Here is a 25323-nt window from a genome sequence, read left to right as displayed (position 1 = left end):
CAGCGATTACTTTATTAACATCTCTAGATAGAGAGCTGCCTGCTCCATTTCTGCTGTTGCCTTGTGTGTACCTCAGTTAGTGCATGCAGTGTACCTTAAATCAGTTGCTTGCATTTTTGTCATTTTTGTATCATCTGTGCCTAGCTTGGTGCCTGGCATGTAGTAGGAGCTTAATATATGTTTGCAATGTGCATACAAAGGAATGAACAAAATGGTGAGTGCTAGCCCCTGACCTCTGCAAAACCTAGATTCTGCTCCAAAAGCTGTGGTTCTTGGCTTCTTCCTTCTCCTTGGGCAAAGTAGCAGTGGTGGGGCAGAGGCTACCTAGAAGATACTCAGATGCATGGGTTGATCGTTCAATAAATATTCATTGGGCTTCTGGCAGTGTGTCAAGTGCTGCGGGGGCAATTGCAGAGATGTGGGGTTCACTGTATCTGCTCTCAGGGGTTTACCAGTTGGATTTAGAGGTATCAGTTACCTGCATGAATCATTTATAGGGAAATTAAATGCTGAATGATAAGACTTTATGTATATCAGGAAGCCAGGAAAGGTAGAAAGCTATGTGAGTTGAAGGAGTTGGGGAAGGCTTCATAGAGTAGACACAGGTTAATTTAAGCTCAGCTGTATTGACCAAAGGAAGGGCTGAGAAGTTGGCAAGCCTTGGGCCAGGAGAGAGTTGAATGGTTGACTGTGTGGGAATGAGCTTAAGGAACAGAGTTTACTCTGGGGACTACAGACCCTTTGTACATCCACGGAGAGGCTCTAGAGGGGCTTTGAACCCCTGGAGATATTTGCAGATGTTGTTTGTACATGCATATGGGCGGTTCACCAGTGATGAGATTCTGCTTTTAAAGATGTGTATGTAGAATTTTTAAAGAATGCTCAATTTTTGTAATTTTAATCAAGAATAGGTGCTATTTTAACCATTTCTATTTTCATGAAGTCTTTTCCCTTCATTCTTTATTAAAAATACTTTTATTGTGACATGTTTCCTGTACAATAAACTACACATATTTCAGATGTACATTTTGATGCATTTTGATGTAGACACCCATGAAACCACCACCACAATCAAGATAACTAACATTTCTGTCGCTCCCCAAAAGGTGCAATTTTCGAACTTCCAATCTATCCCTTCTCACCCTCTTTAACCCCTGGTGGCCATAAGTTTGTTCTCTATGTCTGTGAGTCTGTTTCAGTTTTGTTAATAAGTTCATTTGTGTCTTTTTTTTTTTAGATTCCACATATAAATGAAATCACATGGCACTTTTCTTTCTCTTTCTGGCTTACTTTACTTAGAATGATGATCTCCAGGTCCATCCATGTTGCTGCAAATAGTATTATTTAGTTCTTTTTTATGGTTGAGTAATATTCCATACACAACACATCTTCTAATTTAATCAAGAATAGGTAGCATTTTAACCATTTGTATTTTCATGAAGTCTGAAAGAGAGGGAAAAGGGAAGATTTTTGGGACAGGGTAGGGAAGGGAAAAAGAGAGAGGAAGGAGATTCAGGCTAATGCTTGAAGAAACAAAGTAATAATACTGATGTTAGTATTTATTAATGATATCTCCCTGAAAGTGTCAGTGACCCTGAGGAATCTTTTGCTGATTACCAAAAGAGATCATCTTGCAATGAAGGTCAAAATTCTGGGGGCTAACACTGACTGTTTGAGAGAAGCCAAATAACTGCAAAAAAGTAAATAAAAATTTATACCATTGCTGCCCAAATGGAACTACTCTAGGTTTAGAGGCAGGCAATTCTATAGACTTGACTGGGATTTTTTTTGTTTTTATTGTCAGTGTCTTTAATCTTGTAACTAAGTTTGTACCTTCTGATCACTTTCCTCCAGTTCCCCATCCTCCCACCCTCTGTGTTTTGATAACCAAAAACTGACCTCTTTTTCTTTTTATATGAGTTTGGAATTTTGTTGTTGTTGTTTTAAGATTCCACATTTAAGTGTAAGTGAAATCTACAGTATTTGTCTTTGTCTGGCTTATTTCACTTAGTGTAATGCCTTTAAGGTCCATCTATGTTGTTGCAAATAATAGGATTTCCTCTTTCTCTGGCTAGATTTTTAATATATATATAAAATATCACAAATTCTTTACCCATTCATCTGTCTATGGACATTTAGGTAGCTTCTATGTCCTGGCTATTGTAAATAGTGCTGCTGTGAACATTGGAGTGTGTGTATCTTTTTGAGTTAGCATTTTCTCCAGATATATGCCCAGGAATGGGACTGCAGGATCATATGGTAAGTCTGTTTTTAGTTTTTAAAGGAAACTCCATAGTGGCTGCACCAATTTACATTCCCACCAACAGTGTAGGAAGGTTCCTTTTTCTCCATACGCTCTCCAGCATTTATTATTTGTAGACTTTTCAATGATGGCCATTCTGGCTGGTATGAGGTGATATCTCATTGTAGTTCTGATTTGCATTTCTCTAATAATTAGCGATACTGAGCATCTTTTCATGTGCCTGTTGGCCATATGGACGTCTTCTTTGGAGAAATGTCTGTTTAGGTCTTCTGCCTATTTTTTGGTTGGGTTGTTTGGTTTTTGATATTAAACTGTATGAGCTGTTTGTATATTTTGGATATTACCCCTTGTCAGTTTCATCACTTGCACATGTTTTCTCCCAGTCCATAGACTGTCTTTTGTCTTGTTTATGGTTTTCTTTGCTGTGCAAAAGCTTTTAAGTTTAATTAGGTCCCATTTGTTTATTTTTGCTTTTATTTCCATTACTGAGGGAGATGGATCAAAAAAAAAAACCAAAAACAACCATGGATGTGATTTATGTCAAAGAGTGTTTCTGCCTGTTTTCCTCCAGGAGTTTTAGAATATCTGGTCTTACATTTTAGTCTTTAATTCATTTTGAGTTTATATTGTAGATGGTATTAGGGAATGCTCTAATTTCATTCTTTTACAGGTAGCTGCCCAGTTTTCCCAGCACCACTTATTGAAGAGGCTGTCTTTTCTCCATTGTTTATTCTTATACCACTTGTCATAGATTAATTGACCATAAGTGTATGAGTTTATTTCTGGGCTTTCTATCCTGTTCCGTTGATCTGTGTGTCTGTTTTTATGCTAGTGCTGTACTGTTTTGAATACTGTAGTTTTGTAGTATAATCTGAAGTCAGGGAGTGTGATTCCTCCAGCTTCATTCTTCTTTATCAAGACTGTTTTGCCTATTCGTGGTCTTTTGTGTTTCTATACAAAATTTAAAATGTAATTTTTTAATTTAAATTAAAAATTAAGATATCAGTAAACCATATTTTTACACAGAATTCAGTTTAATTGGAAGAGCTGAGCAAATTGATGACCTGGGAAATTGTTGATTCAGAGTTATAAACCTAAAAAATGCATAACTGATATTAATTTAATAATGTTGGGTTTTAATAGCCTTAAAGTCAAGTATTAAGAAAGATATATTATGTAAATTGACAGATAACATAAATTTTATAAGAAATAGACTGTTCAACCCTTGAAGATTCAACATAAAGGGCCACTTCAGTGAATATTTAAAATGCATTAGCATTTCTGGGGTTGTCTAATCCCATTTTTAAAATCTGGTAATAATATATTTATATATATACTATTGATAATGTTAGAATCATATACTATGATATCATTATATATTTTAAGATTATATAATACATCATATATTGTAATATAGTTGATACATAATATACTTTTTGATTTCTTGATATCTTGTACTTTTAAAAAAGTTGTATTCATGGTAGACATGTAGATGTGGACATTTCAGGTAATTGTTCAGCAAGCTGGGGAATGTAGTATCTTCAGAACTCGCCCCTTGCTTGGGACCAGGTTGGACCAAGAAAGTGTACGGGCTGAACGGGCCGCTCCTGGGGCTTGGGGCTGGAAGGCCGGAGGCGGGCCCATGTGAAATGATCAGAGAATCTGGAAGTGCAGAGTGTGCAGGAGTGAGTGCGTCCCACGTCCGAGAGGCAGCAGGGGTCAGAACTAGATGAGCTCCATACGTCATCGGTTCTGAACGTGAGGCTGATTAAAAGGCACTCAAGACCTGGGTGAATGAAGGTTCACGCGGGACTGAGAGAAGGTTCAGGCTTTCGTGAGCAGAGGTGGGTTTTCTGGGCTGCCTGATCCCAGGCTGATGCTGCCTGGCATTAGAGGCACAGGTTCAGATGGCTCACCTTTTCTAGTTTCATGCTTATTAACATAAATTTACATTTTATTTTGAATACATTTCACATGAGTTAAAATAACTGCCATAACAAGATGTTTAACTTTTAAGCTATAAATAATAGCATTTCTGGTTTGTTTGGGAATGTGAAACAAAGAAACTATTAACATCTATTTATGAAGAACAGGTCAGCGGTTGCTGGGTTAGGAGTCTGGGGAAGGTGTTACTGCAAAGGAACAGCACCAGGAAGTTTCTTGGGGTCATGGTATTGTTCTGCATCCTGACCGTGGTGGTGTTTACACAAACCCATACGGGTGTTACAACTCACAGAACTGTATATCAAAAAAATTCCATTTTACAGCATGATAATTTTTAAAAATACAAACGAAGCACAAAACGCTAGCAGGGAAGTAAAAAGATCTTTTTAATGTATAAAAGGCAAATGATGGAGCAAAGTCCATCAAGGTAGTCCTAGAAGGCCGTGGAGGGCAGGGGTCCTCCAGGTGGAGGTTTGCACGTTTCTTAGCTCTTCAGGTTGATGGAGGGCACATTTCAAAATTGTTACATGGAACCCCCAAATTTTTTGACCCACTAGGTTTTTTTCCCTCTCCCTCTGTCTCTTTTTAAATAGACTTTCCTCTCCTCTTTCCATCCCTCCCTCTTTCCCTTCTTCCTCTCTTTCTTTCTTGGGTTAAGTTGATGCTATCTGACATGGTGAAGTGGCATTCTAGATGACATGGAAGAAATGAAATGAGGGTAGATGAGGGGCTGGCCTGGTTCTGCTCCAATCCTCAGGGTGGACAGCTGAGTCAGAATGAAATCAAACTAGAAGCCCTGCGGCTCACCAGAACATACCTGTGATATCCAACCAAACCCGAAGGCCTCCCTAGTTCAGACAATATTAAACATTGTTCTGGAGCTGAGCATGTGGTTTCAGTTAGAACTGAGCCAGAATCCAGAAGTTGGATGCAGTCCAGAACTGACCAGAGGGCCCCTGGCGTAGGCCTCCAGTTGATCTTGACCTTTCAGTGTTCTTCGGGTTGGACCTCCCAGGATTACTCTTGTCCAGTTATCTTTCTGTCCCTTAGAAAGAAAAAGATTTATGTCTTGGGCTTGGACCAAATTTCAGCCAGTCTTCTGGAGATATTGAAGGGCTGTGAAGGCAGCGCACAGGACAGCATGGCCTCTTCCCTCAGTACCCTCTCTTTAGTTTCTTATTTGCTTGGCAACCTGATTTCTGATTTTCTGAATGGATCTTCCTCTGATCATTTGCCCAGGAAACAGCTTTGGATGAGGGACCATAGGAGAGTGTTATATATCTCTTGGGAAGGGAAAGGTTAAATTTTATTTCCAAGAGCACTGGCTGCATGGATTCTTGGAGGCAGCAGTCCCCAGGGGAGTGCGGTGGGGGAGGTGCGGCTGGAGAGTTGAGCTCCACGCAGGCAGGAGTGGGCTGTGCAGCGGACTGTTTATAGCAGCTTCCTGAGTGCTCGTTCCAGATTGATGGAATAAAAGATTCGTCTGAAGTTTTTGACTTACATTCTTTACATTGAAAACTGGTAATCACTTTTTGTTTCAATCTTTCCGCTAGGTTATTCTGGATTTTAAAATTCAGCTATGAGATAACAGTCAACTGAAATTCTTGCCATTTGCTAACCGGAGCCACAACCCTTGCTTAAGATCACTTCAAAATGCAGCATTTGTCTTTTAGCTAGCCTGATAATGTATTGTAGTACATTGCTGGTAATAGATTCCTCGGAGTTGAGTATTTACGTATAGAATTTGTGATTTGAGTTTATATATCCTATGGTCATATCGTCATTCAGAGTTGCAAATCTGGGTACTCCCAGCACACCCAGGCTATTGTGCCTGACTTAATTGCATATTTAAATATAAGGCTAGAACTAAAGCTAGAAAGGCAGACAAATTTGGACGAGGAGATTGTCCTGTTTTGAGGTCATGTATAAAGCCAAGAAATTGCTAGAGCAGCTCTGCCAGGGATTTCAGGAAAACAGGCTTGTTATATTTCCATTTCTCTTGGTTTGCAATCTGGCTCACAAGGGAGTAAGAACAGCCCTTTTTTCCAAAGGTCTCGGTATTTCTGCAGTTGTTTTCAGGAAGTCTCGAAAATGAAAAGCAAGTCGTCCACAGAATCTCAAGTACCCATACGCGATCACCAGAAGCTCTGGGATGACCTAAGAGGGAAAGAGTTGCAGCCACCCGGTGAAGGTGTGTGGGATGCGGTGCCCGCGCGGAGGCTGCGCGTTCCGCTATGACGTCATGCTGATGACGCCTGAAAGCCGCAGCGCGCGCGTTGGCTCGGTGGCGACCTCACAGAAAAGCCCTTTATAAGAGCTCTGCACGTGATAGTTCTACTTCTATTATTTTAGATCCTTTTTGTTCCATTCACTTGAATCAGCTGGGCCATCTGTTTAAACATCTCAAACCTTCCACTTGGTCCAGTTCAGTGTTAATATGTCACTTACTTCCACTGCTGAGAAACTATATATGTATATATATATTTTTAATTTTATTTTATTGAATTATAGTCAGTTTACAATGTTGTGTCAAATGCCAGTGTAGAGCACAATTTTTCAGTTATATATGAACATACATGTATTCATTGTCACTTTTTCGCTGTGAGCTACCACAAGATCTTGTATATATTTCCCTGTGCTATACAGTATAGTCTTGTTTATCTATTCTGCATATGCCTGTCAGTATCTACAAATTTTGAACTCCCAGTCTGTCCCTTCCCACCCTCCTCTCCCCTGGCAACCACAAGTTTGTATTCTATGTCTGTGAGTTTGTTTCTGGTTTTTTTTTTTCTTTTTTCTTTTCTTTTAGATTCCACATATGAGAGATCTCATATGGTATTTTTCTTTCTGTTTCTGGCTAACTTCACTTAGAATGACATTCTCTAGGAACATCCATGTTACTGCAAATAGTGTTATGTTGTCAGTTTTTATGGCTGAATAGTATTCCATTGTATAAATATACCACTTCTTCTTTATGCAGTCATCTGTCAGTGGACATTTAGGCTGTTTCCATGTCTCAGCTATTGTAAATAGTGCTGCTATGAACAGTGGGGTGCAGGTGTCTTTTTGAAGTAGGGTTCCTTCTGGATATATGCCCAGGAGCAGGAGTCCTGGGTCAAATGGTAAGTCTATTTTTAGTCTTTTGAGGAATCTCCATACTGTTTTCCACAGTGGCTGCACCAGACTGCATTCCCACCAGCAGTGAAGGAGGGTTCCCTTTTCTCCACAGCCTCTCCAGCATTTGTCATTTGTGGAATGATGGCCATTCTGGCTGGTGTGAGGTGATTCCTCATTGTAGTTTTGATTTGCATTTCTCTGATAATTAGTGATAATGAGCATTTTTTCATGTGTCTTTTGATCATTTGTATGTCTTCCTTGGAGAATTGCTTGTTTAGATCTTCTGCCCATTTTTGGATTGAGTTTTTTTTTTTTCTTCTTCTTAAGTCGTATGAGCTGCTTATATATTCTGGAGACCAGGCCTTTGTTGGTTTCATCTTTTGCCAAAATTTTCTCTCATTTCGTAGGTTGTCGTTTTGTTTTGCTATGGTTTCCTTTGCTGTGCTGAAGCTTGTAAGTTTCATTAGGTCCCATTTGTTTATTCTTGCTTTTATTTCTATTGCTTGGGTAGACTGCCCTAGGAAAACATTTTTGAGATGCATGTGAGATAATGTTTTGTCTATGTTTTCTTCTAGGTGGTTTATTATATCTTGTCTTATGTTTAAGTCTTTGATCCATTTTGAGTTGATTTTTGTACATGGTGTAAGGGAGTGTTCTAGCTTCATTGATTTACATGCTGCTGTCCAGTTTTCCCAACACCATTTGCTGAAGAGACTGTCTTTATTGCAAACAATCCCCTTTAAAATAGCACTGAAAGTAATAAAATACCTAGGAATAAATCTAACCAAGGAGGTGAAAGACTTATACACAGAGAACTATAAAACATTGATTAATGAAATTAAAGAAGAATTAAAAAAATGGAAAGATATCCCATGCTCCTGGATTGAAAGAATCAATATTGTTAAAATGGTCACACTGCCCAAGGCAATCTACAGATTTAATGCAATCCCTATCAAGTTACCGAGGACATATTTCACAGAACTAGAACAAATCATAATAAAATTTATATGGAACCACGAAAGACCTAGAACTGCTAAAACATTACTGAAGAGAAAGAAAGAGGCTGGAGGAAAAACTCTACCAGACTTCAGACAATACTATAGAGCTACAGTCATCAAGACAGCATGGTATTGGTACCAAAACAGACATATAGACCAATGGAACAGAATAGAGAGCCTAGAAATGAACCCACAAAATTTTGGTCAACTAATCTTCGACAAAGGAGAAACTATATTTTAAAGCACTTTTAATGAGTTCTTCCCATATTATCATTTTGGCCTATAGAAAAAGAAACTAGGGCTTAGACAATTTTGATTCGTGCAAATCACATAAACAGACTCCTACATCGTAAGAACTATAAAACAGTATATTTTATATTGTTAGCTGCTCACTTTCAAGTGTTCGAAACTCTCCATGTATGTGACGTGTATAAAGAAGTCTGAAGCAATAGGAGTTGTATCAGTGCCTTTAAAATATTTTTGGCAAATGAAACTTATGTGAAAGCCTGATATATTAAGCTATAGTTTCTATTTTATTAGCAGAAATTTATTTTAAAATTTCAGTTTTCTGATAACTACCTACTTTCAAGTTAACCAGTAACTCTACAGAGTGTTTATGATGAACACAAATATTTAAAATCTGGATTTATGTAGATCCAGATTTGCTTAGATCCTCAATATCTGATATGTTTTTAAGTTTTGTTGATTGTCCAGCATTGAAAAAAAAATCTGATTGAGAGATCAGGTCCTGCAAACAGGTATAATTTTCTTAACGACTAAGCCTGCTCAGAATAATCTTCAATTCGATTGACTCAGAATCTTGAAAAACTATCAGTAGGAAGTTTTGGTCCAATTTGAATCACCATATAACTAATCTAAAGAAGGCTTATTCCTCCCATTCTCTCTTTTATTTTAATAGTTTTTTTTGGGGGGGTGGGATCAGGTTTAGTTATTTATTTTTAGAGGAGGTACTGGGGATTGAACCCAAGACCTCATGCATGCTAAGCATGTGCTCTACCACTCCATCTGTACCCTCCCCCTTCCATTCGCTCTTAAATCCAGTCCAAACCTATTTACTGAAATTGCACTTGTCAAGGTCCCAAGAGCTCCATGTAGCCAGATCTGTCCATAAAGCCTCAGCACTTATCTCATGGGACCGATCAGCTGCACTCAATACCCTTGATCACTCTCTCCACTTACCTTCCAGGTCTCCACTCTCTCCTGTGTGTCTTTCCACCTCTCCAGACACTTCTTAGTTTTCTTTCTGCTCCCTCTTGTCTTGACTACTTTGGAGACCTCTCGTCAGCCTTTCCCAATCACGGTTTCTCATCTGAACCACACAACACAGAAAACAATGTGAAGGACTATTTTCTCAATTTTCCCAAGGGAAGTAACTAGTACTGTTCTAGGTGCATAAGAGGGAAGTTGGTTTGTCACATACAGTGGGTGCCTTAGGGAACTGTCTTAACATTTTTCACAGATCCTCAGTTCAGAGGGGTTTCCAGGCTCAGTCTGAACATTAGGTATCTGGTCCAGTTTCATGGCTTTAAATTCCACCTATATATTGATGACTTCCCAAATTTATATCTCCAGCCTGGACCTCTAACTGAACACTGAAGACAGAGTGTTTACCCAACATCTATTCAATGTCTTGCCTTAAATATCTGTCAACAAAATAATTAACCAACAGTCAATCCAAGAAGGAAATGGAAAATTTTATTCGAGCCAACTTGAGGGTTATAACCTGGGAGGCAGTCTTTCAGAAAGCTCTTAAGACTGTTCTCAAGTTAGAGGTCAAAGCACAGTTATATGAGTTTCTGAGACAACGGGTTATATATCAGAGTAACATATTGACAGTTTACATAGTCCAACAAGAGGAGTAGTGGGTCGTTGTGACCCGCTACAGGATTGAGAAAGGAACGTTATCTCGTAAGGAGTTACCTTGCTGGCATCACTAGGAAATTGCCTTTTTGGGGAGGGGGGTGGCAAGTAGGTGTTCCTGTGTCTTCTAAGGGGATATGGTTAATGTATAATTCAGATGCGCAATGCACGCTAAAGGGGCGATGTTAGTGGCTCAAATGGCAGGGAAATTTTTATGTTAGATTTTCCTTTTCCTGTCTTAAAAATAATTTTACAGAACCTCAGTTCAGAAGGGTGGCCAGGCTCAGTCCACAGGCATTAGGTATCTGATCTAGTTTCATGGCCTTAAACTCCATCTACTTGCTGACAACCCCCAAGTTTATATCTCCAGCCTAGAACCTCTACCTGAACACAAGGTAGAGTGTTCTGTCCAGCATCTATTCAACACCTTAAGTATCTAACTGACACCCTACTCTTGGCATGTTCAAACATAAAACCTGACTTTTGTCCCTAAAGCTGGCCCACTCCCAGTTGTCATCTCTCAGGCTCCCAATTTTAGAGTCATCCCTGAACTTCCCTCTGTCTTTTACACCTTACAGCCAATCCTCCTGCAAATCCTACCGCATCTACCTTCCAAATACATCCCACATCTGACCAGTTCTTCCAACTTTCACTTCTACCGTCTGGATCTAAGCCATGTCAACTCCTGAGAGCTTGAAATATGTCCGTAGTCTCCTAGCTGGCCTCCCTGCTTTTACTGTTGGACCCCTACAGTTTATTCCAAACATAGCAGCCAGAATGATCCCCGTCATTCCTCCGCTCACAACCCTTCAGTGGCTCCCCCATTGCACCTGCGGAAAAAGCTGAAGCCCTTACGGTGGAGGACATGATCTGTGTTGCCTCTTCCCCTGACTCTGCCCCAGTCTTTTTGCTGTTCTTATATTAGGCAACTTCCACCCCGGGGACACCTCCCTCTTCCTGGAAGGGTCGTCTCCTCACCCCACCCCATCTCCATGGCTTATTCTTTTGCTTCAAGTCTTTGCTGAGATGACACCTTCTCAGCGAAGCTTTTCCTGGCCAATTTTTTAAAAACTGTGAACCCCCTCATCACTCCCTACCCCTACTCTTTCCCCATTGTCCTTATCGCTTCCTAATATTCTCTATGGTCCACGTGTTTATTTTTATTGTCTAGTTCCCCTACCAGTGTGTAGGCTCCTTGGGGGTCAGGATTTTATCTGTTCTGTTTGCTGCTCTCTGCCAGGTGTCTGGGACAAAGTCTACACAGAGTGGGTGCTCAAGAAATGGTTGCTGACTGAATGATGGTGAGTTTGAGTGATGGTGAGATTGAGGAAATAGGTGATGAGTGGAGTTGTAGGCACTTTAAATTCTCCTTGGAGTGCACAAGATATCTCTTCAATGTATCTTACGAGATGTTCAATGGTGTCATTTAAAAAAATCTCAAATACCTCAAAGCCTATCTCTTGAATATTTACTCACACATTCAAAGCTGCCATTGGTTTTGTATGTTGAGGCCAAATCTGAGCTTTTAATTGTGTACTGATACTTCATCTGCCGTTCTAAGCACCGCACATTTCAACCCTTGCATGGCCAAATTAATCTAATTGAATACATGAAAAAAAAGCAGCAAGATTGCAAGTATTCCAGATCCATTCTCTCCTTTCCCCACTCTGCTCTGTGCCATAGGGGATCTGCATGGGCATCCTTCTGGCTGGGTTGGGCCAATAGGAGGCACTAGTGGATGATGGGGTTCCTCCCAACCCCTGCCTCTCTGCTTCTGTCAGCCCCACTGGCAGCAGCCAAGCCCACTGCTGGGGCTACAGCTTCCATCAACTGACTCCAGCCAGGGTTGTGCTGGAACCAGCTCATACCTGCTCACAACTGTGTTCATTTTTCCCTCTCCTCTGTGTTTAGTGATATCACATCGATGACCTAAGCCTTGGTTGAAGCATCTACACCTTGAAAACTGCAAACTTTCTTCCAACAGAGAGCCACTGTTAAACCTTTGCCAGCATACTCCTGTGGGCCTAGCTGTGGGCCCTGGTAACAGCCCTTTCTTCTTCTTGTGCTGCTATTTGATTTGCAATGTTGTGTTAGTTTCTGGTGTGCAGCAAAGTGATTCAGTTACACATATGTATATATACATTCTTTTTCATATTCTTGTTCATTATAGATTATTACAAGAGTGCTATACAGTAGGACCTTGTTGTTTATCTATTTTATATAGAGTAGTTTATATCTGCAAATCCCAAACTCCCAATTTTTCCCTTCCCCCTCCTCTTCCCTTTGGTAACCAGAAGTTTGTTTTTTATGTCAGTGAGTCTATTTTTGTTTTGTAAATAAGTTCGTTTGTGTCATTTTTTTTACATTTCACATGTAAGTGATATCATATGATATTCGTCTTCCTCTGTCTGGCTAACTTCACTTGGAATGATGATCTCTAGGTCCATCCATGTTGCTGCAAATGGCAGTATTTTATTCTTTTTTATGGCTGAGTAATATTCCATTATATTCCATTGTGTCCATGTATATATGAATATATGCCACATCATCTTTATCCACTCATCTATCAATGGACATTTAGGTTGCTTCCATGGCTTGGCCAGCCCCCTTCTTTTCTGTGCCCAGCCCAGCAGTGGCTAGGGTTCCAGGTGTTGCTGATCCCTGGATCACACTCTAGTGTAAGAAACTGTTTAGGACTCAGGTCCTTGATCACTCTTGTAAGGAATTCCCTGCACTAAATTTCTTCCCTTGTAGAAACAGGAAATGGTTTCTGTTTTCCTGCACCCTGTCTGATAGAATATGTTAAGCTAGAGCAACCATGCTGTGTTTGTGTGAAGTCAGACAGGATCTTTAGCAGCAATACAAAACAAACAAGCAAAAAATGGTCTTATCTGAAATATTTGGACCATTGCCTTGCTCTGGAACAGGGCAAAGTATAATATCCATACTCTCTGTTAATTGAATTGTGAAGATTTTAGCTTTCTTATCCATCGCATGTGGCGTGCCCGTTTTTGGAGACTTGTGCTATGATATGTGGCCAACACTACCAATGTTTCTGAGGCACGGAAGTCTGGCCAACCAATACACTCACTCCAGGGTCGGTAGCCCAGAGTTTAGTAGGGTCCCCCCATTTCCCTCACACGTGCTGATGTGATTTGCCCCAAATGACGTTTTAAACTTCGTTTTCACTGTTTGAATGCTACCGCTGCAGACTGCCTAAGCGACCTTGAAACTATCTCGCACCCCTGTCTGTGGCGCTGAATTAGGGCCTGCTCTAAATTTGCTCCAGGCCACGGGCTTGGACTATAACTCCATCTTTTACCTTACAGGGTACTCTAAGGAGTGTTCTAGAGAGATCTAGAGAGAGGTCATTCAGTCTAGATCAACGTCTTTCATTCCGAGTGGGGCAAGTGAGGAGATATGATGTGAAGGATACCTTGATTGTAATGTTACCTCATCGCCCGCAGGTTCTGCTCAAGATTGGTATGAACTGTGGCAGGACCGACCTGGTTTTCCCTGTCTGGGGCCCCCCTCTCCCCAGCGGGAGCTGTTATATCTTCTGTATGGGCTCCCCCGGCTTCACGTCCCTCACTGCTGACCGTCTGCCTCTGCCCTCCAGCCCTGCTCTGCATGTTTGAGTGTTTACCTTGTTCTCACATGCATACCCTGTACTTTATTTTTTATTACTGGCCTTCTGACTGTCTTGGTTCCTCCATCCTGGTTCTAATATACCTGCCTATTCGTCTCTTCCTTTCTTGTTTTCACTTATCCTCGTCCCAGGGCCTGAAGATCTGTCCCAAATTCCAACCTGAAGTCTAGGTTCTACCCATCTGTTAACAGGCTTCCTTGAAGCTTATGGTCTGCATTCCAGACCTTCCCTGGATTGTGTGTCTCCCAATTTCCTGATGTTGTGTTATGCCCCCCCACTGGGATAGTGCCGCGTCATCTCATTTGCCTTTGCCGTTGCTCTCTGGACCATTATGTGTGGTTTGGATGTGGTACTTTGCCAACCAGACTGGACCTCCTCTTATTGCTTGAGACGAAACCCATTCTCCCAGTGGCTGTGACCAGGCTAATTCTACTTTCTGATCCCTCTTCCCACTCCCACCTCCATCCTGCTCAGACCTGAACGGAGTAACAGGAAATTGCCCGCATCGTTAAGCGCAATGATCAACCCAACTGCGTCACTAACCACTGCCTTTTCAGTGAGGAGGGGTGGCTGTGTGGGGAGGGAGGAGCGGCAGGCCTCTGGCGGTGGCTGCTTCGAGTTAGTACCACTGGGTCCAACCCCTGAGGGGGGCGTTATGGCCGGATTTCAACTCTGTAGTATTACATTGGGAGACTCTGTATAACACTGTTAACACGGATCTCATGTGGAGCCTTCTCATGTTCCAGGAAAGTGGACAAAAGGCAGGTTTCAAGAATCTCAGGCAACAGATGGGGAACTGAGACTTGGATTAATCAAGTATTGCCCCTGAAATCACACAGGGATTTGCTGAACAGATTCTAGGTATTAGTTTGGGGGACACCAATCCACTAAACCAGGGGCTCCCGATCTTTTGATAAAGAAAGAATGATTTTTAGTTCTCTAAAGGCTTGATGTTACTTAATACTAGAACCAGCCTGGAGCTGATGCTGGTGGTCACCTGGTTATCAGTGTAACCCCCGTGTTTGAGGTGCTCATGGTGAGGTTCATAGAAGAGGAGGAGTGCTTCACCTCCCTGCTTCGCTTCCTCGCTCTGTGTCATGGACTGGAATAGACGGAGTAACAGAGCAGGACCGGGGTGTGATCTGTCAGGAAGGACCTCAAGTTCTATCTTATCTGTTGTGCAGTGACATTTCGTAAATGGGCACAAGTCATTGAGATTAAGGCCAGGAGCAGTTCCCCACCTCCCCACCATTGCCTCCAGTAATCTTATGCTTTTGCTCTTCATTTTCCACCTCTTGTTTTTTTGTGGTCCTTTTTTGGGACCAGTGCTGGAGGTTGGGGACTAGAAGGAAAGCCTCTTCCGGGTGCTTGTCTGGGTGCTGCGGATCCAGCTCTTCCTCGGTCCTCGACGCTCTCTGTGTGTGACGTGCTCGCACGTGTCTCCTCCCTTGTGGGCTGTAATGTAGTTCTGGGTCCTCTGGGGGCCTTTCCTGGGGACCTCTCTGCTTCGGTGTTCTTTGAGCTCCTGCTTCTGGAGGCTGACTGCACAACCTGTTACTGAGTCAGTCCTTTTAGATGGGGTTCCCCTCAAGATGTCTCAGGCCTGGCTACCCTTTGCAGTGTCCACTTGGATCCTGGGGAACTCAAAACACCGTCAGATTGAGAATGTGGCCTCCTGCACTCCCCCCCGCCCCCTCCCGCGTACTCTGCCTTTGCGCACTGGCTTCACTGCACATCTTCAGTGGGAAGCCGGCCCAGGCTCTGCGTCCACAGACACCCAGCTTCCAGGGAACACAGCCATCGGTTTCTCCCATGAGCTGTCCCTGGACTCAGCTCAGTGAACACTTGTCAGTGGAGAGGCAGTCACCCCCAGCCTCAGAGAGCAGTTTTCTGGGAGTCCCCCAGCTACCCCCCACCCCCCACCGCACTTGGTGGGTCGGGGGGGTGGGGGGAGTGACGGAGGAGCAGCACAGAGACGCGGTGGGTGTTGCAGCCCCTCTTGCTGTCCTGCTGAGTCTCCGCAGCTCCCTCCTATGGTCACTGAGGCGAATGGTGAGAGTCTCCGGCCCCTTAGGCTCCCCTTGGCAAGACTTGGGAGGGAGTCCGTTTGCATCCTGTTACAGTTACCTGGGGAGTCCTGTTCTACGTTCAGTGAAACCTGTGCTGCTAGGTGGGGTCAACAGCCATCTTTGCCCTGGGGTGCTCTGTCAGGTGGCCTTCAAGTATCTCCCAGGTATCCCCAGTGTTCCCTTAACCCTGGGAATGGGGGTGGGTGGGAGGGGACAGAGGAGAAGCGGAAGACATTCATAGTGGACATCTCCCATAGCAAACAGATGGCATCACAAGTCATGTTGTCTGCCCAAGAACTAAGCGGTGAGTCACAGACGTGAACTGCGGTGTGGCCTTACATAAGCCTCTCAGCTCTCCCATGTACAAAACCAGAAGAGCAGTGTAGATGTACGTGGCAGGGCTGTTCTGAGGACCGAAGCACCCTAGATCAAGTAATTCAAATGATCGTGAAGTGTTTTTCAAGTTTGAAGAGCTGTGGAAATGGGAAAGATACTTGCCAGGAGACCCAGGGAGGGGCTGTGCTTGGACTGTCAGCTCTTCCTTGGCCAGGGGTGATTTACTGGCAGGAACTGGCCCGGGAGGGGCCTTGACAGACAGCGCCCAGAGCTAGTTTAAGAAGGCCTGATGGACACATAGTTGTTGTATTATCTTTGTAAAGCTGCGGCGTGAGGCCTGGGGCAGCAGGAGGAGGCCATGAGACATTCACTTGACAGCCTGCCACGGTCAGCTCTCCAGGAGGAAGACGTCAGTGCCTAGAAGGACGGCCTCGGGGTTGTATGGGGTTCACTTTTGGTTCAGCTGCAGTAACTCCCGCTGGTGATTTAATGCTGTGATTTGGGAGCTCTCCGTGCACCAACGGGCCACCCTCGTCATAGGTTTCTGAGGCTTTGTGTTAAGGACACTTTACTAGGATGATCTGGTCTTTGGACCAAGAAATGAACACAGTAAGTCATGTAATAATTTCGTTTATGTCTCATCGTTGTGGGCGTAGGTTGGTAGCAAGGGTAGTGGGGGATACGGACCTTACTCCCAGTTCCTGTGATAGGTGGAGTTGCGGAAATCAAGTTTCTTGGTGCTATAATAAATGCTTTGTGTCATTCTTACAAATGGAAGAAAGGCGGGAGCAGATATAGCTCAGTGGTAGCGTGAGCACTTAGCATGCATGAGGTCCTGTGTTCAAGCCCCAGTACGTCCATTAAGAAAGAAGGAAAGGAACCTAATTACCTCTGCTCCCCAACCAAAAAAGTTAGCAATAAAAAAAATAATTTTAAACATAAATAAATAAAAGTAAACATTTAAAAAAACAAAAAACAAAATGGAAGAAATTGGGGAGTCCCTGTTGGGCCTTAATCCTGCCACTGCAAATTATAAACGCTCCCGTGTTCCAGGCCTTAGAGACGCTTGTTCCTAAACTGGCCATGAGGAGGCGATTTGGACCAGGCCTTAGAGACGCTTGTTCCTAAACCGGCCATGAGGAGGCGATTTGGACCAGTTGGCTCTGAGCTGTCTGCTGTGTCGCCGGGACCTGTGCGGCCTCCCTTTGCCTTTGATGACTGGGTGCCAGTGGGAGGGATGGAGGTTTTTAAAAGAAGCATTATTGCTTTTTTTTTTAATCTAAAAGCACAGTGCCCATTTAAAAATGACCCTTTAGATTAAACCCTTATCTCTTAAATTCCAGGACAAGAGGTAAATTAGCCACTAGAATGAGATTTGCACAGATGCAGGGATTCTGTGTATTTCATTCAGTCCTGTATCCTCAGGCCCTGGAACTGAGCCTGGTGCAGAAGGTGCTCGACAAATATCTGTTTAATGAATGAATCAATCAAAAATAAGAGATCTGGCCTCCCATGGGGAGTGAGCGACCTCTGGGGCTCGGTTAGTCCTGCCCTTAGGGGTTCCCCGGGAGGGTGTCACAAGTGCTGGCACCTTAAGCCACAGGGCTATGGAGTTTGTCCCCAGCACAGCAGTCTTCTGTGAAAAGGCTAGCCAGAGTTCTCCCCTCCCTCTTTCTGTGAATATTTCTTGAATGAACGCATATCATGGGCGGAGGGTTTTTCCTCTTCTGGGGCAGACACTCATTTATTTTCTTGCTTCATGTTTTATTTCATACAGATGTGCCCTGTGATGTTTAGCTTAACCTAACTACAGGTTTTTCATACTTTTGCATCTGAGTCACACTCCGCCCCGGGCCGGAGAACAATGCTGTTCAGCTTTCTAATGGCCACCTGCAGTTTGAAAGCTGGTGTATCTTACTCTTTTTTAAACGAAGGACCACTTAGTATAAATGTTCAGACGGAGAACCCTGTGCAGCCTGCTTCTGCTTTGCCAGCATCCACAGACACACACACTCAGAGCCACAAAGTCATAGAAACAAAATTGCACTTCAGAATAAAGGGAACCGGATGCTTTTGATGAGACATCAGTGGACCAATCAGATTTTAGCATCAGTAACAATCCTAGCCTGATTATATAGTTTAATCTCCTTGGTTTACACTCGAGGAAGCCAAGCCCCAAAGGAGCGCAGAGCAAGGAACTGGGTTAAGACTTAAGCCCTCTGTCTGGCAGTAATTTTTTTCCATAATAGAGCCACAGCAAGCCAATGTCTTTTTATTTTTTTTTAAAATAACTATATATCATATGATTAAAGCCAGAAAAAAGAGTAACAGTTTTTTCTTTCTTGCTTTTTTAAAAAACCTGTGCTGTTTGGAACTCAAGGTTTTTTCTTGTTGGGGGGTAGGGAGGGAGTATAATTAGGTTTATTTATTTATTTGTGTTTTACTGGCGGTACTGGGGTTCGAACCTAGGACCTCATGTATGCTAAGCACACGCTCTACTACTGACCTATAACCTGCCCCGAGCAATTTTTCTGTTCGCACTGTACACCCCAGGCCACCTGGTAGAGCTTCATCGGCCAACAGCAGTGAGCCTTGGAAAGAGCTGGAAGAACCACTGCTGAAAGGCTGGGGACTGGGAGTTGGAGGCAGTGTGGTGGGGATGGAAAGGGACTGAACTGGGGTGGGGTGAGAAACTTGGGTCCTGATTCTGGCTTTGTTGCAGGAAAGAAACAGCATTTATTGGCCCACTGTCTGCTTCTCTTTCCTACCCTGAGCTCTGAGGTCAAGGACCATATTGTATTTCTATTCTAAATGCTGGTGCTTCTGACCCAAGAGTCAGCATTCACTGACTGGCAGTCCAAGCAGAATATATGTCGGGACATTTGAGAAGTCCTGGAGCTCTCTGCTGGTTTTGCTCTGATTACATGTGGTCTGTTCTCGTAGGTGTAAAGAGAAGTCTCGCTGAGGAAATCAGAGACTTTTCCTTCAGTCTTCTCCAATGCATGTGGATCTCTTTGTAGAGAGCAATGAGATACAATGTGGGAGAGTGGCCTCTCCCTGAGGAGGTGCTGAGGGCTCTGTCTCCAGATGCCTTGATAGGGTATTATCTTCTTTTTTTTTTTTTAATTGAAGTACAGTCAGTTACAATGTGTCCATTTCTGGTGTGCAGCATAATGTTCCAGTTATGCACGTGTATACATATATTCATTTTCATATTCTTTTTTCATTAAAGGTTATTACAAGATATTGAATATAGTTCCCTGTGCTATACAGAAGAAATCTGTTTTTTATCTATTTTTATATATAGTGGCTAACATTTGCAAATCTCAAACTCCCAAATTTATCATTTCCCACCCCCTTTCCCCTGGTAACCATAAGATTGTTTACTATGTCTGTAAGTCTGTTTCTGTTTTGTAGATGAGTTCATTAGTGTCCTCTTTTTTCTTTTTCTTTTTCTTTTTTTAGATTCCACATATAAGTGATATAATATGGTATTTTTTCTTCTCTTTCTGACTTACTTCACTTAGACTTACAATGTCCATGTCCATCTATGTTGCTGCAAATGGCATTATTTTACTCTTTTTTATGGCCAAGTAGTATTCCATTGTATAATATACCACAACTTCTTTATCCAGTCATCTGTTGATGGACATTTAGGTTGCTTCCAGGTCTTGGCTATTGTGTATAATGCTGCTATGAACATTGGGGTGCATGTATCTTTTTGAATTAGAGATCCCTTTGGATATATGCCCAGGAGTGGGATTGCTGGATCATGTGGTCTGTCTGTCTTTAGTTTTTTGAGGAGTCTCCATACTGTTTTCCACAGTGGCTGCACCAAACTGCATTCCCACCAACAGTGCAGAAGGTTTACCTTTTCTCCACACCCTCTCCAGCATTTATCATTTGTGGACTTTTGAATAATGGCCATTCTGACTGGTATTTCATTTTTTTCAAAGGCCATGAGGGTTTTATGTGACACACCTGGGGGTTACAGGGATGAAGCAAATGTTTGCGAAGGAAAGAAGAAGCAAGTGCACCGGATCCGGTGGGGTGAAGAGAGACTGAATGAAGACTGCCTTAGAAGAAGAGAGGACTTAGAATGACCTGAGGGAAGGAGCGAGGAAAGAAACTGGAAGATGAATGTAAAGTGTGGTAGAAGAATTAGCCTAAAAAAAAAAGAGAGTCTGCCAAAAGCAAAAAGAAGGATTCACTAGGATATATAGCAGTAGGAAAAATGTGAGATGAAGTAAGGGAAAAATACAGCTGATACATCACCAGGGAGATATTGCAAGGCCCTTAATTCATTAATGGAAAGTTTAATGCTAAAATATTGGAGTAGAAAGAATACTTCTGTGTACACAGCTCGCCTGTGTCCGGCTTATTAAAAAACACCACAGAAGAGCCACAGCCTTTGCCTGTGGCTCCCACGCAAGCACGTGCACCCGGAATGAGGCCTTCCATACCGCCCTGGGCTCCCGCTCCAAACACAAGCTGTGTTGCTGTTCTTTAATTTCATTCTCACCGGCTCCGACTGTGTGTGCACCTGTAAGAACCGGCCCCGAGGCGCTGCCAGTGCGCCAAGGTCTGCATCTTTGGGCTGCCTGCTGCTGGCAGCGGATCGGTTTGCTTACCTTGTCCGTTTCTCCTGCTGTAGTACTGACCTGTCCATGTTACAAGTGCCTAATTGATAACCCGCTTTACTCACGTGAAGGCCCTTCGCGTCAAGGATTGAGGCCGTTTTGCTCACATAATAACCCCAGTACCTAGTGCGTGGAGAATGAATTGGATTGGGAGGGAGTCAGTGTTTAGGTAGAGACAGCAGGTAAGAAACAGTCTTGGTGAGAATTAAAGGGGACTGGATCCGGGGTGTTGGAAGCTGCAGCAGAGGGAGGTGTCTATTTGAGACTTGCTGGACATAGGTTGTGATGACAGGGCAGGTCTCAGTGATTGGTTGCGTGTGGGTGCTGAGCAAGGTGGAGGTGTCAAGGATGATGTGGACAGAGCTCTGGAAGGGTGCTGGCATCATTGCCTCGAGCAGAGGGCACTGGAGGAGAGGAAGTTTAGGAGGGAGATGACAGACCTGAGATACCCGAGTGGGGAGGTTGAGTTGGCAGTTAGATACATGGAGCTCAGATCCACGTCCCCTGACCCTCAAGTCTCTAGACCTGGCCTTCTTCCTGATCCCAGATCTCTGTTTCCAGCTGCTACTGAGCACTTTCCCCAGGAAGACCCGCAGTCTGCTCACACTCAGCATGTCTAAAATGCAATTTATCGTCATTCTCCAAAGCTCAGTTCTCTCCCTATGAGCCTAGTCATTCAGTGGGAGTTATCTTTTCCTGCTCCCTTTGTCTCTCCCTGACCTGCAGATCCGATCCACCCACGTTGTGTTAGTTGCTTCGATTTGTACATTTCTTAATGCAATTCTCTCATTTCCATTTGTACTGCTGCTGTTTACAGATGCTCATTTTACCGCTGCTATTTTAATAACTTCAAACTTGTCTCCCTGGCACTACTGTTCCTCAACCTCAAGTGAACTTCCTTGCTGCCACCAGCTGGAATCTTTCAAGGGTGTCTCACCAATAATAACCACAAAATATAAATGCCATCATCTGTCAGAAAGTACCCTTCCCCTCCTGGCCCCTGCGTGTCCACGTATACCAATCTCATCTTCCTCCCTCCACCGCTCAGCTCCTCCACACTTTGGATAACCTGCTTCTGTCCAAATGTGTGATACTGTCGAACGTGTGTTTCCTATCCTCGGAATGAACTTTCTCCCCGTCAGACCACATTGCATGGTATTTTCTCACTTTGGAATATGTCCCTCTTACCTTGCTCTTTGGTCAGCTTAATGCCACATTCTCATAGAAACCTCCACTGTGCCTGCAGTTTAATTTAGCTCTGCTGCTTTCACTCTCAGAGAGCCTTCTTCTTTTCCTCCAAGGCACTTACCACAATGGTGGTGGTATTACTTACGTGATTATTCATGGAATGACTGTTCTCACTAGATCATAAGCCCCGTAGGGACAGGGATTGTTTACCATTGTGATTCCAGCATCTGTGGTTGCAGTTGAAGGAATGACTATGGATGAAATCATTCAGTGAGAGAATTTAGGGTGAGAAAAGACAGCCAAGATAGAACACTGGGGAACACCATTGTTTAAGGGGCTGGACAAGAAAGCAGATCCCATGAAGAAGTCTGAGGAAGAGCACTGCAGAAGATGAGAGGACACGGCAGAACAGTGTCGTGGAAACCAGAGATGAATAAAATTGCATGGAGGGAACAATGAATGGGATAGGACCAATTACTGCAAAAATCCACAAAAATAAATACTTAAGAGCATTTATTAGGTTTTTTTTTTTATCTAGAAGTGATAAGTGATCATAATGAAAGTAATTTTGTTGGAGTGGTGGAGCTGGACACCATATTTCAGGGAGTCAAGTCAATGAGAGGTGGAAAGTGGAGACAATGAATGTATGTCATTGTTTTTAAAAATGTATCCTAAACTGAAGGAGAATGATATGTGGAGGTAGTTAGAAGACATTGTAGAATTGAAAAGGGGTTTTTAGAATGTTTATAAATTGTAGGAAGAAGTAAGTAAAGACAGACTAGTTGAATACATAAGCAAGACATAGGATAATTGATGGAGAGTTTCACAGAGGTCATAGAGCGTTTTGAGCCTGTGTATGGAAATAAGCTTCGAATAAACGGAGGAACGTCTTTGCTTTTGAGGGTGGGCTATGCAATAAGTGAAATAAACATTGAAAGATAAGAATAACGTGCATGTAGATGTGTTTGTAGGTTAGGAAGCAGATAAGTTGCCAAGGAAACTTCTGCATTAGGATTCCCATAACTTTACAAAGGGAGTAGCAAACTCAACCATTCTTTCTTAGAGAAAAAAGATGACACTGTGATCAAGTGGGATTTATTCCAAGGGTGCAAGGATGGTCCAACATCCACAAGTCAATCAATGTGATACACCACCACATTAACAAAATCAAGGTTAAAAATAATATGAGCCTCTCAATAGGTGCAGGAAAAGCATTTGACAAAATTCGACATCCATTTATGATAAAGACTCTCAACAAAGTGGGTATAGAGGGAATGTACCTCAACATAATAAAGGTAAAGCTAATATGCTACTCAGTGAAAAGCGGAAAGCCTTTCCTCTAAGTAATCAGGAACAAGGCAAAGATGCCCCTCTTACCACTTTTATTTCACATAGTATAGGCCTGGCCAGAGCAATTAGGCAAATAAAGGGCATCTAACTCAGAGAGAAAGAAGTAAAAATGTCTCTATTTGTAAATGACATGATATTATGTATAGAAAACCTTAAAGACTTCACCAGAAAAACTACTAGAATTAATAAACAAATTCAGTAAAGTTGTAGGATGTAAAATCAATATGCAAAAATTTATTGCATATTGATTTTGTGTTGTGTTGTGTTTCTATACATTAATAATGAACTATCTGAGAGAGAAGTTAAGAAAATAATTTCCATTTACAATTGCATCAAAAAGAATAAAATACATAGGGATAAATGTAACCAAGGGGGTGAAAAAACCTATATACTGACAACTGTAAAACAGTAATAAAAGAAACTGAAGAAGACACAAATAAAGGGAAAGATATCCCATGCTCTTGGGTTGGAAGAATTAATATTGTTAAAATGTCTGTACCACCCAACGTAATCTATAGACTAATGCAATCCCTATCAAATTTCCAATGGCATTTTTCACAGAAATAGAACAAATAATCCTAAAATTTATATAGAACTACAAAAGACCCTGAATAACCAAAGCAATCTTGAGAAAGAACAGAGCTGGGGTTATTACGCTGTCTGATTTCAAACTGTATTATGAAGCTATAGTAGTTAAAACAGTACAATGGTGGCATTAAAACAGATAAATAGATCAAGAGGACAGAATAGAGAGCCTAGAAATAAACCAACACAATTAATCTATGGCAAAGGAGCCAAGAATATACAATGGAAAGGCCCTCTTTAATAAATGGTGTTGGGAAAACTGGACAGCTACACATAAAAGAATGAAATTGGACCGCTATCTTACACCATACACAAAAATTAACTTAAAATGGATTAAAGACTTGAATGTAAACCTAAAACCATAGAACTCCTAGAAGAAATTATAAGAGGTAAGCTCCTTGACATTGGTCTTGGTTATGGTTTTTAAAATCTGAAACCAAAATCAAAGGCAACAAAAATAAACAAGTGTGACAACATCAATCTAAAAATCTTCTACACAGCAAAGGGAACCATCAACAAAATGGAAAGGCAGCCTACTGAACAGGAGAAAATATTTGCAAATCGGGTACTTGGTAAAGACTTAATATCCAAAATATATAAAGAACTCATACAACTCAATAGCAAAAAAAAAGAAAAAAGAAAAAAATCAGATTAAATATAGGCAGGGGATCTGAATAGACATTTTCCCAAAGAAGACATACAAATGGCCAACAGGTACATGAAGAGATGCTCTACATCACTAATCATCAGGGAAATGTGAATCAAAACCGGAATGAGATACCACTTCACACTTGTTAAGATGATTATTTAGAAAAAGATAAGAAATAACAAGTGTTGGTGAGGACGTGGAGAAAAGGGAACCCTTGTGCACTGTTGGTAGGAATGTAACTTGGTGCACCCAATATGAAAAATAGTATGGTGGTTCCTCAAACAGTTAAAAATAGAACTACCATATGATCCAGCAATGCCACTTCTGGGTATTTATTTGAAGAAAATGAAAACACAAACTTGAAAAGTGATGTAAAGTCTCATGTTCATTGCAGCATTGTTTACAATAGGCAACATATGGAAACAACTGAAGTGCCCACTGATGGAGGAATATATATTACTTAATCATAAAAGAGAAGGAAATCTTGCCATTTCTAACAACATGGATGGACCTTGAGGGCATTATGCTATGTGAGTAAGTCAGACAAAGAGACAAATATCATATGACCTCACTAACATGTGAAATCTAAAAACAAAACAAAACTAAGCTCATAGATACAGATAACAGACTGGTGGTTGCCAGGGGTCAGGTCTG

At 42.2% G+C, this 25323-nt stretch overlaps 1 protein-coding gene across 2 annotated transcripts in view; it reads left to right on the top strand.

Moving 5' to 3' along the window:
- RGL1 (ral guanine nucleotide dissociation stimulator like 1) overlaps nt 1-25323 on the top strand; it is a 249451-nt gene that overhangs the window by 45184 nt on the left and 178944 nt on the right. Inside the window, exons 1-2 of one of the 2 annotated variants that reach the window (XM_072945948.1) lie at nt 7029-7329; nt 25079-25199. The exons of the other annotated variant lie outside the window; for it this stretch is intronic. The gene's annotated coding sequence lies outside the window, so the exon portion shown is untranslated. Of the gene's footprint in view, nt 1-7028; nt 7330-25078; nt 25200-25323 lie in introns of those variants that run through there. 2 annotated transcript variants of the gene reach the window in all.

The sequence above is a fragment of the Vicugna pacos genome, chromosome 21 (assembly GCF_048564905.1).
Source record: "Vicugna pacos chromosome 21, VicPac4, whole genome shotgun sequence".
NCBI classification, from domain to species: Eukaryota; Metazoa; Chordata; class Mammalia; order Artiodactyla; family Camelidae; genus Vicugna; species Vicugna pacos.
This window is presented reverse-complemented; position numbering and strand designations above follow the sequence as displayed.